We start from the raw sequence: 12,421 nt of genomic DNA, 5'->3' as shown, positions 1-12,421 counted from the left end.
GCCTGTCGAGCATTAATGTGTTAATTCATAGTTAGTTCCGCTTGACAGGACCACTGTTTTACAAATGTTATCATTCCCCCCTCCCTCTCGGCGATGAAGGGGACACCCATCTTTTATACTGTGATACTATCGCAACCTTCAGGCTGCATGGGTAAAAATTCAGATTTGGGAGACCATCAAGTTGACTATTGTGAAGTTATTTTTGACCACTGTACTCTTCTCTGGCACTCACTGCTCCTGGTGCTTTCTCTAAAATTAAAGGTTTTGGTCCTGCCACTATGGCAGCTATTGATATTTTCTCCTTTAGCGAGGAGCAATTGGCTGAGGCGATTCGAGTGCCATCATTTTTTAATTCACTTAATGACACGTCAAGGGAGGCCAACAGCACGGGAGTTACAAGTGAAAGTATCCTTAAATTAAGGAAAAAAACGTTTAGGACAGAGATGCATGGACATCTACTTATGGAATATCTCAAAAAATATATAATCCCACAGGAACTCCTGGTCCATAACGAACCCTGTCTATGTATAGACGACCTAGAATATAAAACAGCGTTCTCCGGTGTAGGGACAAAGTAAAGTTGCAATTGGATGCTCCTTACCATCAACACGGCACTTAAGAAAAGTATTCTGGTAGGCAATAAAATAGACGAAGCAGAGGCAGCCTTCGCTTTTGATACCACTATCCTAAACATTAAAGAAAAACTAGATCTTATTGACAAACATACTAAGGAGTTTATAAAAATGACCACTGTCAAAAAGATGGAAAAATAAAAAAAAGATATTTCCACTTTCACCAAAGAAAATGCCTACCCTTACCTTAGTGCTGATTATGCAGGTCCTGGCCAGAATAACGACCTCAATTACCGTAACGATGGGCATCCGAACTACAAGAAAAGGGTCACTATCTCATGGATATAGAGGCCGCCAATGGAATAGAGGCCAAAACAGAGGCAGGAGAGGATGCCAAAACTGGCACTACCAACAATATGGCCAAATGGCCATCTTTGCAGCTCAGGGGCCATATCCGTCCTTCCCACCGCCCAATCTTCCTTTTTCGCCCATAGATTTAGGGCCCCTTCCAATCGAAAATGTTTGACACCAGGAGGAGAGCCTACCGGCGATAAAAATTCCATCGGCTATATATAATATTTCGAAAAAAATACTAACTTCAGAAGAGACAGTCGTTCTAGAGAAGGGGTTTTCATTTATTCCAATGAAAAACCCCAGCAAGATGGAATTGGAAATGGAACTCCGAAATTTCTTTAGGAAGGTACGCCTTAAAGACTATTTTGGGACGAAGACCAGCGATTCCAATGACGACAGCAATACACCTTTTAGACCTAAATCGGGATTTACTCCCACAGCCCAAATGATCTCAAGTGAAACTGTCAAGTTTGATCGTGCTGTCTTAACTCCATTTTCTCTTCCTCTCTGGAGTCTAAACATCATAGATCATACAATTTCTCTAAGAAAGAATGGCAGTGCCTCCATAATCTTAAGGATGATACGTCCATAATCATTAAACAAGCCGATAAGGGAGGAGGTGTAGTGGTATGTGATACAGAATGCAATGATACTGAAGTGATAAGACAGTTGGACAATTGTTCCTTCTACCTGAGACTTAGACGTGATCCCACTGACAGTATCAGGAATGCTATTCTAGCCCTCACCTCACAGGCACGCGACATTGGCATACTGAGCGAGAAAGAGTTCCAGTTTCTTACCATCAAAGGGACTAGGACTCCACTGTTTTACATTCTGCCTAAGGTGCATAAAAATAGTCACAATCCTCCAGACAGGCCGATTGTTTCGTTGTGCGGTTCGATTTTGGAACCTTTGGGGAAGTACTTAGACTTTTTTCTTAAACCCCTGTCGGCCGCCACTGTAATTTATCTGGCCGACACAATGCAATCTACTATCAATCTATTCATTACACTGGATGTAGAGTCTTTGTACTCCAATACCCTACAGTTGGAGTCCTTACCAATAATGAAGACCATTTTAGACTCCAGAAGAAACCCCCAAATGGTCCCCAGTGAGTTTCTTATTGAACTCTTGGAAATAGCCTTGACAAAAAACTACTTTCGGTTCAAAGAGTCCTTTTTCCTGCAAATCAAGGGCACCGCTATGGGTGCAGTATTTGCCCCCAACTATGCCATCTTATTTATGTGGGCATTCGAAAAGGCTTTCATTTTGAACGATTCCAATCCTTTCTATCAGTCCATTGTGTTTTACAAAAGGTATATAGATGATATCATCATCATTTGGGACAAAACTAAAGGTGATCACGTTCAGTTCCTGACATGCTGTCATGATGCCTACCCCCGGAGCACCAGGCCAGGCCCAGCACCCCCGGGAGCAGGCATCACGCCCCCGGGTAAAAGACAAGCGGCCTTTAATATAGGGGCTCTTTGGACTCTATCCTGGCGCCATAGGCGCCAGGCTCATAAGGGGAAGTGTTTGGTGCACTTACCTGAAGCAGACCATGCTGCACACTCACCTGATGCAGACCATGCTGCATGAAGAACCAAGCCAAATGAGGCTTAGGAGGGACTATTTTTCTGAAGGAACTATTTTGTTACTTGGGTGGGGCTGTGGAAGAATACTCACCTGGAACTTATTCCAAAGCTATTTAAGCCACGCCCGGACAGCCACACGCGCTTTGCGTTGTTCTGCATCCCAGCAGCTGAACGCTCACCGTGTCTGCTCCTGCACCTGGACTCCAGCCACGCCCGTCTCGAACCTGGAACACCTGTAAGGGAATAAGAGAAGAGAAAGGTGAAAACCAAGAACTTATTCAACCTTCTTACCTGCATCCGGAATCTTCACACCAGCGTTCCTGAAGGAAGACTTCCATTTAAAAGCACTGCGTTGCTTGCTGCAGCGCCGCGCTTCACTCACCTGTTCCCGAGACGCCGCCCGGCTCCATCGCGGCTCTCAGCACTGGTCGCCACATCTCTGCACCTAGGGGAGAGAAGAAGAGACAAAAGGTGAGCAAGGGAACACAAGAGGAAAGCCGAATTTTCAGCCATATGACTTACCGGCTTTTCTTGGTGAACCATTCCACATCTCGGGTCGGCGCCGCATCTTTGGCAGGTACCGCACCCCGGCCCCTATGGGGAAAGGACAAAAGACATTACTGGGGAATTATAAAGACATTTAGAGGGGTCGCCCTCATCACTAACTCACCTGATTTTACCACCGGCAATTTAACCCCTCTACGCATCGCCTTTGTTCTGCACCTGAAATAAAGGACAGAAAAAACAACATAAAAGGAGGCTCACACTTGAACTTTTGCATCTTCATACTTACGGTGTATCGCTCAGAAAAGTTAAGTGGATGTGCCAGACGGGCGCCGGGGGGACACCGCGGCAGGAGGGTGAGGCCCACACAGCGCCGATCGGAGCGGGAAGACGGCAGCGGAGTGGACCTACAGATCCGGGGGACCCAGCGGAGCTCCACCCGGAACGAAGGTACGCGCCGGGGGCGAAACCCAAGAGCGGATGGGGAGAGCCCCCCCCTCTTCACAAAGACAAAGACGAAACCCAAGGGCAGACGGGGAGGGCCCCCCCGCACAAAGAGGCGGCGAGCCCCCCCTCAGAGCACAGAACGCACAGGGGAAGAGGGAGACAAGGAGGCGCCCCCCCCCGCCAAGATCGAGGACTAGATACCGGCGCTCTACGCCGAAGACAGCGGGAACCCGCCCTCCCCCCACGAAATGAGAAACAAGGCCCCGGCCCGCCCGGCAAAATGAAGGCGGGCCGGCAGAGGCCTCGGCAGCATAGCGGGCACATTGAGAGAGGGCAGGCCCCGACCCTGGGGTCCGACAGGAGCTCAGCAAAACCACCATTGCAGGGACTTTGTGCCCGCAAAGAAACAGAGAAGGAACCCCACAAAAACGCAAAGAGTCGCCGGAAGGGGGGGAACGCGGGCCCCCCAATTCTGAGGCCCATCGGGTGGTGGGAAGGGCGCCACAAAGACAGCATCTCCACAAATTACGAAAACCATACGACTAAGAGGCAAGAGGGGGCCAGAGTCTTACACATGTCAAAACCTAAAACGAAGAGCGGAACCCAAGCAACTGCAGCAAGCAAAAGCGGTCCCAGGCAAGAGAAAAACCTAACACAGCTCTGGGGAATAGAAACTCAGACACCAAAGCGATTGAATAAACAGAAAAATAAAGGGGAAGACCCAGCAGATCAGACAGAAGATGCAGAAATGGCCTCCAGGGACGACATGAAATCATGGTTCAAGGAATTCCAGGAGCATTTCATTGCATCAACCCAGGCACAGTTTGACAACATGAAGGGGGAACTGAAACAAGCGGTCCAGGAACTGAAGAAGGACAACGAAAACCTTGAGGAGCGAACAGACACTCTGGAAAGGACGGTCCAGAACATGGATGAAGAAGCCATCCAATATGCAGAATCACAAGACCGACTTGCTCGCCTGGCACAGGAACCGGAATCCCAATGCGAAGACTTAGAAAATAGGTCCAGAAGATCGAATATAAGAATTAAAAAACATGCCGGAAACAGTAGCCGACAAAGATCTACGCACAGCGGTCCAGCAAGTATTCCAAGAAATATTGCAAGACGGGACAGGGGACGATATTCACATTGATAGGATACACAGAGTAGGCCCTCGAACAACTGGGGAGCCGGCGCACGCCCAAGGGACGTTCTAGTGGCCATGTCGTTATACGCCCAAAAGGAACGAATCTTAAACAAAGCCAGAACTATGGAGCAAATTAGAATGAACGGTAAGGAAATCCAGCTTTACCAAGACTTAGCCCAATCCATGCTCAGAAAAAGAAGAGAAATGAGCCATATAACAAAACTCCTTGCAGAAAAACAAATCCGCTATAAATGGACATTTCCATTTGGCCTCCTCTTCACATGGGAAGAAAAACAACATTGAATACTCACCTGCGAGGAAGGCCTTTCGATATTAGGCACCCGGGAGCAGGAGCCAGAGACAGCAAAGGCCAGAGAACCCCAAAGACAAAGGAGACAACCGAGGGGATGGCAATTGGAGCAACGGAAAACAAGACTCCAATCCCGCAAACCGGAGAAAAGCTAAGTCATCCCAAGCAAACAGCTCGCTTACTGCCCAGTTGGAGGGAGAGGCAAAGAATGCTTAGACAATCTACCCGGGACAGGTGCCGACGAGAAGACGCGGCAGAGCCACGGGACGGCCATGGAATCCGTTTCTACGAGCAGGGTTTAGGATCCCCTGCGAACAGTTAACCCTGAGATTTTGGAGGGCATGGAGCAAAGGCGCGACGCCGGAGCAACCATAGGGCCCAGCGCCCTCCTCAGGGACAAAGTTGGAGGGAGAAGGAGGGAGGGGGGAGGTGGGGAGGGGGAGTACATAGGGGAAAGGACTTCAATACCGGCACGTTAGCTCAATACAGGGACCCACAAGGGAATTCCAATAAGAAGATTAAAGCAAACCTGGAAGAATGGGGCTGAAAATCTTAACATACAACATTAGAGGACCGAACACGCCAGTAAAACGGAAAAAACTAGAACATATCCTGCACAGAGAGAGGCCTCCTTCGGATCAGGGGCTACAACCAAATCATCCAATCCAACGATGAAGAAAAAAAGAAAGGAGTACTCATTGCCTTCACAAATCACCTACAGATTCAACTCGAAGAGACACAAGCTGACAAGAACGGGCGCTATGTCTTCACAAGGATCGAGGTAGACAACCGTCAACTATCAATAGCCACCCTATACGCCCCAAACACTGGACAAGAGGGCTTTATCAAGGACATGGTCAACAAATTAGAAAACTTCACAAGAGGGGAGGTGATCCTCACTGGAGACTTCAATCTAGCATGGAACCACAAAGAAGATCGATCAAACCCCAAGAGCAACCAAGTAGGATCTCCCTCCCAGGCGCTGAAACAGACGATGCAGAACCAAACCCTAGAGGATGTATGGCGCAGACTTAAAGGAACTTCGGAGGGATTCACATACCACTCGCACGTACATGACACTAGCTCTAGGATAGACTATATTTGGGCAACAGCTTCCCTGGTAGAGAAATTCGGGACATAGAAAGAGGCCTAATTTCACTCTCGGACAACGCCCCCTTGTGGATCACACTCCCCGAATTCACTAAAAGATCGAACCTCTGGAGATGGACGGTCCCTAGGGACATAATACAGGATCCAGTGTCAAAAGAAACTATCAGAGAAAAGATAGAGGATTACTTCGAGTACAACAACACCCCGGATGTCTCCACAAGCACAAAATGGGAAGCATTCAAAGCAGTAACGAGGGGCTACCTGATCGTATTAAAGGCACAAAAAGACAAGTTATCACACAAATGGGAAGATGAACTGGGGAAAAAACTGGTGGAAATAGGGGAATAAATGGTCAAGAATCCCTCCAGGAAAGTAAAGAGAGCACACAGACATGTCCAGAGTCAGCTAGACTTGATCAGGACCAAAAGAGCAGAAACGCAATTAATGCACACAAAACACTGGTATGCGATGAAATCAAACAAAGCCGACAAACTACTAGCCAGACAACTAAAGTGTAGACAGCAGGAGCAAATGGTACAAACTCTAAAAGACGAACAAGGAATTGAGAAAACACAAACAAAAGACATTAAAGAAGCATTTCGAAGGTTCTACCAAAACTTTTACGAATAACAACACGGCATCAATGAATGAAGCTAAGATACTCGTTTTTCACAAAAAGGGAAAAGCTCCAGAAAATCCGAGCTTGTATCACCCAATAGCACTTATCAATGTCGATGCCAAACTATATACTAAGGTTCTCGCAAACAGGCTGGCGCCTCTGCTCCCCAAATTGATACATCAAGAACAAGCGGGCTTTATCCCCGGAAGGAAAACCCATGACAACATACGAACGACGAATAGTACATCTCATAGAGAAAGCAGGAATCATGAAAATCCCATCAGCAATAATTTCGCTAGACGCGGAAAAAGCATTCGACCGGGTCGAATGGTCAATGCTATTCGCGACTCTCAAGAAAATGGGTATAGGGAACGAATTCATAAATATGATCCGGGCCAACTACAATGCACCGAAGGCCAGAATATCAGTCAACCGGGAAATCTCGAATCCCATCGAAATCGGGAGAGGCAGAAAACAGGGATGCCCCCTGTCTCCACTGCTGTACGCGATCTTCCTAGAACCCCTTCTGGTGAAAATCAGAGCGACCCAAGACATCAAGGGAATCGAAATGGGAGGACAAACACACAAGACAGCTGCATATGCTGACGATATGATGATGACGATTACGGAACTAAGCAATACGCTCCCACTTCTCATCCAACTAATAGACAAATATGGGGTCATCTCGGGACTAAAAATTAACAAGCAGAAATCAACCGTAATGGCATTAGCAGGAAACAAAGAAGAGATCTACAAAATAACAAAAGACCTGCATCTACAAACGGCCGAAGGTGTGCGGTATCTAGGAGTGACGTTGACACATAAGATACAAAACCTATACGCGGGGAACTACAAAACCCTCTTAGAAGCCGTTGAAAGAGACCTAAACAGATGGAACCCGCTGTCAATCTCCTGGTGGGGCAGAGTAACGGTAATCAAGATGACGATCCTGCCCAGATTGCTCTATTACTTTCAAGCACTCCCAATAAGGATTCCGACTACTTTCTTCAAGACAGTCACAAAAATCATCATCAAATACGTATGGCAAAACAAAAGAATTTCACAACAGGTGCTCACAGCATACAAATAAGATGGAGGAATGGCGCTCCCCCACTTCAGGAAGTACTATGAGGCGGCCCAACTATGGGTAATCAACGAATGGATCATGGACAAGTCAGACAAATGGTGGGAAGCTCAGGATAGAGCTGTAGCAAGATCAAACCTCCGCCACCTCCTGTGGAAGAAACCAGAGCACATGCACCAAAACATAAAGATCACGAAGTCATGAGCTCTACTATGCAAATCTGGGATAGAGCCACAAAGAGAGAAACCCTAACGATAGACCCGGCCCCATTAATTCCACTGCTGGACAACCCGGACTTCCCCCCCAGGGATGGTAAAAGGGTAATTCCAGAAATGGAGAGACTCGGACTGTTCAAAAGTGGGAGACATGTATGTGGGCCAACGGATCAGATCCTTCACGGAATGTCAGGGTTTGCTGGGCCTTACGGAGAAAGACAGATACCAGTATGAACAGATCCATCACTGGCTCACATCCCCAAGAATAACGAAGGCCATACCAAGGGATCTCACCCCATTTGAGTCATACATACTGACCCAAACCGGAGAAAAGAAATTCGTATCAACCCTCTACAAATTTATCAACGCACAAGATGAAAACATTACGTGACTTTACATGAAAAAATGGGAAACCACCTTGGGAAAATAAATCACAAGGAAACAGTGGATTTATCTGTGGCAAATAATCCCCAAGTGGACCCGGGCAATTCAAACAAGGGAAGCATGGATCTAGGTAATGGTGCAATGGCACTATACCCCAGAAAGACTCCACACAAAATGTTCCCCACGGCTCAAGGAAAATGTTGGAGGGGGTGCAACACCATAGGCACATGGAGACACATATGGTGGGACTGTGGAAAACTACAACCGTTCTGGGCGGAAGTGAAAACGCAAATGCAGGAAATGTTGCAGAAGAAATCAGGATATGTGGAATGTGAGCCCCCGGAGACAGGACAATCTCGAAGACGCAAAAGCGGAACTTTATGGGGCTCCTAATAGCAGCGCGGCTGGCAATAGCCCAGAATTGGAAAAAAGAGACCCCCCCCCCCCAACTACACAAGAATGGCTCTGCAGGATATGGACCTATGTAGCAATGGAGAGAATCACATATAACCTCCAAGGGGACAGACAAGGATTTGCAACAGATTGGGAGAGGTAATGGAATTCCTTCAAAGTGACTATATGATACAGTGGTGCCCACACAACATCCGCATTCTGGATATGTTCACAAGTTAGATCTGTTGCAAACAAGGGACACTAAGGATCTGCAAAAAGAGCTAACACCGGTAGGGAGGGAGGGGGAAGGGAGAGGGGGGTTGGGGACAATGTTGAGTCCCGATGTTTATGTTTAAAGAAATGCCAATAAAAATATATATATATTTAAAAAAAATGATTCCAATCTGGATCCTCCCATGTACACTTTTAAAAAAGGTAAGAATCTTAGAAACTGGCTATCCAAGGCAGATAGAGCCCAAGTTAAACAAAGACCCAAGACCATTTCCGAACTCTGGGGTATGAACAAAATTTGTGGCAATTTCCTATGTGGTTATTGCTGCCAATGTGAATCTACTGCGGCATGTAACACGGTAATGGCCCCTTAAAGATCACACGACTTGTAATTCTAAGAATTGTTACGCTCACCTGGTTCCCACAGAGGCGTCAATCGGACCCGGACAGCTGCGTTCTCCACCAACGTGATGCGTAGTGCCGAGATGACTGTCTGGACTGGCCCGCCTAATCTTGTCTGCTTGATTCGTAGAAGTATTCTCCTGCAAGTGGAAAAAGGGATTTAGCCACCCGTAGATATGAGTGATAGCTCCCTCCCACTGTTCTCGTTCTCCCTTTTTGTCACCTCCGATATCCCCTTTTAGGAACCTCACCTTATGTATTTAAATGATGAGCTCTCCATCCTGCGTGGATTGCAGGGGCGCGTTGATGCCAGTTACTTCACTGGTTTGAAGGCGTGGGAGAGTTCCGGAGAACTGACTCTGAGGTTCCTGGCAAGGTTCGGTAAGTATCAAGTTCATAGAGTTCAATATGTCCGATGATTCACTCTTGTCCCCCCTTCCTTCCTTGTCTTGCAACTAAGATCGTGAGAAGATACCCCTCGTGGCAGTTGGTGGTGCTCAGGTAAGAGTCTGTATTACCCGACGCCGTCCGGTAAATGTTGCCGGTGTTTAACGTGTTGTTTTCTCTCCCTTTGCAGGTGCGGCACATGAAGATGTGGAGAGTTATAGAATAATGCCTCCGGTGGTAATCAGGTAAGTCTATGATGATAAGTGTTTTATTTGTTGGTTTTCTGAGCTCACCTTGTTGTTTTCTTTTGTCCCTCAGGTACCAGAGTTCGTCAGCGCCGAATCGAAAGATGCTGCGAGGATTGGTGAGTATGGCGCGGCGCTGCAGCTGGAGATGCGATGCATACAGAAATGATGTTCTTTCCAGGTCCGGAGGCGAGATGGATCCGAAATCAGGTGAGGAATTCGAAATAGTTTTTTTTCTAATCTTGTCCTTTTCTTTCCTCTTGGTTTTACGAGCTCCAGATTCGAGGCGGGCGTGGCAGAAGACTGGATGCAGACTGCAGGCACGGTGAGCGTTACGCTGCTGGATGCAGAATAATGCGAAGCGTGTGCTGTTGTTCGGGCGTGGTTTAAATAGCCTCCAAAGTAGTTCCAGGTAAGAAGTTCCCTAGAACCACGCCCGAGTAAAAATAGTCCCTGTAGAAAAATATTCCCATCTAGGCCTCACGTTGGCTTGGACTCACTAGCAGCATGGTCTGCATCAGGTAAGGAAAGCCTATGAGCCTGGCGCCTATGGCGCCAAGACTGATTTCCATGATGAGCCTGGCGCCTAAGGCGCCAAGACTGAACCCAAACAGCCCCCAGCCGGGGCTGTTGGGGTTTTAATAAGTATCTGGATGCCTGCTGAGGCATCATGACAGCATGTGATATATTCCGTAACCTGTCCCTGCAATAAGACATATGTAGGTAAAACATCCAGGCCGGTAAAACCTAGAATTACCGAACACAAGTCAAAGATAAGAATTAAAAATGTTTCATCCTCCTGGTTTCTCATTTTCTTGAAAACAACCACAGCTGCGATGAACTCAGATGCTGTGTTTATTGTTTTGTTTATTTGTTTTAATATTTATAATGTGCGCCAGACCCGAGGGTATCAGGGCTCAAAAGGCATAAAGAGGGTTGTTCAGCTTCGGTTATATTGCTGTAAAGTACCATACATTGTATACACGTTCAGTCAAGGAAACATCAAGAAACTATTATATACGGTATGTACAGAGAGGACAAGTGGTGCTATCTGAGTGTGGTAAAGTGTCAAATGTTGTTTTCCTTAATCCAATGGATGAGGTTGGATCTAAAGTGAAGATAGGGAAGGTCTTCTCTTAAGGTTGGTGGGAGCGAGTTCCAGTATTGGGCAGCTTTGACCGGGAAACTGTTTCCACCAGTCTTCATGCATTGAAATCTGGGCACTAGTAGGAGGTTGGCGTTGGTTGTTCTCGAGGGACGGTTGGAAGATTGTCTCGAGAATCTGGCAATGAGGTATTGTGGGGCGGCATGGTGTAGGCATTTATGTGTCAGGGAGGCTGTTTTGAGCAGAATTTTGTCTTTTATGGAGAGCCAGTTGTTGGATCGTCTGAAGTCAGATATGTGGGCTTTCTTGGGGATACTTAGGGCTGCTCTCAGGGCATTGTTTTGTGGAATCTGGATCTTGTTGGTAGTGTATTTGTTACTCCCTACATATAAGGCATTGTAGTAATCCAGTTTGGATAGGACCAGGACTCTTGCTAGGGTAATGCAGTTATTGGAAGAAGGGAAGGGCTTGGCCGCTCTGATTAGCTTGCAGGTGTAAGCCGTAGCTGAGGCCATGGAATTGACCTGCTTTTTAAAGTTTAGAGTAGAATCTAGATAGAATCCAAGGGTTTTGACTTCCTTGACTATGATGTTGTTACTGTCTATTTTGAAGTTTGAGTAGAGATGGCCTAGTTTGAGGAGGTTAGCAGGGGTGCTGAGAATTAGGAGTTCCGTTTTGTCATCATTCAGGCATAGACCATGAGATGCCATCCATGCCTGGATGATGAGGTACACTCTATTCACAAAGGCCAAATCCTTGTTGTAGTCTCCCGTCAACAGGATGAGGATCTGTGTATCATCCGCATACTTAGTGTAGGTGATACCCAGGCCATTTAGATCATCAAAAAGGGGCTTGGTAAAAATGTTGTATAGAGTAGGCGAGACGCAGGAGCCCTAGGGCACAGCACAGGTGGTGGGTATGGGGTCAGCGGCTGCTAAGGGTGAGAAAACCTACAGTGTTCTATTGTCAAAGAAGGATTGACTCCATCCTATGGCTTCTTCTGAGAATAACAAGTTACTCTCTTACCTGGTAACGTTCTTTCGATGGGATGGTCTGACGACGTATTCCATATCTATATCTATGACAGTAATCACCACAGCTGTGCTGCTTCATAAAATCTTTCGGCGTCTGCGTCCTGCGTCGATGACGTCGATACGCCGCCCTCGAGGACCTCCTCTGACAGCCGACGTCACTGGATGTTATAAGTAGGACGCTCAACACCTGTAGCCTCAGTTGTAGTTTTTCCCAGAACGTGTGGCACCAGTCTTCTGCCAGTCTGAACACACAAAGCCTTGCAGAAACGTAAGCTGCAATCAC

General features: G+C 47.0%; 1 protein-coding gene across 3 annotated transcripts in view; it reads right to left on the bottom strand.

Moving 5' to 3' along the window:
• RRN3 (RRN3 homolog, RNA polymerase I transcription factor) overlaps window positions 1-12,421 on the bottom strand; it is a 1,004,740-nt gene that overhangs the window by 243,381 nt on the left and 748,938 nt on the right. The window lies entirely within an intron of this gene.

The sequence above is a fragment of the Ambystoma mexicanum genome, chromosome 2p, assembly GCF_040938575.1.
Source record: "Ambystoma mexicanum isolate Mex_15411 chromosome 2p, UKY_AmexF1_1, whole genome shotgun sequence".
NCBI lineage: Eukaryota > Metazoa > Chordata > Amphibia > Caudata > Ambystomatidae > Ambystoma > Ambystoma mexicanum.
The sequence above is the reverse complement of the archived record's forward strand: the minus strand, read 5'-3'. Positions and strand labels throughout refer to the sequence as shown.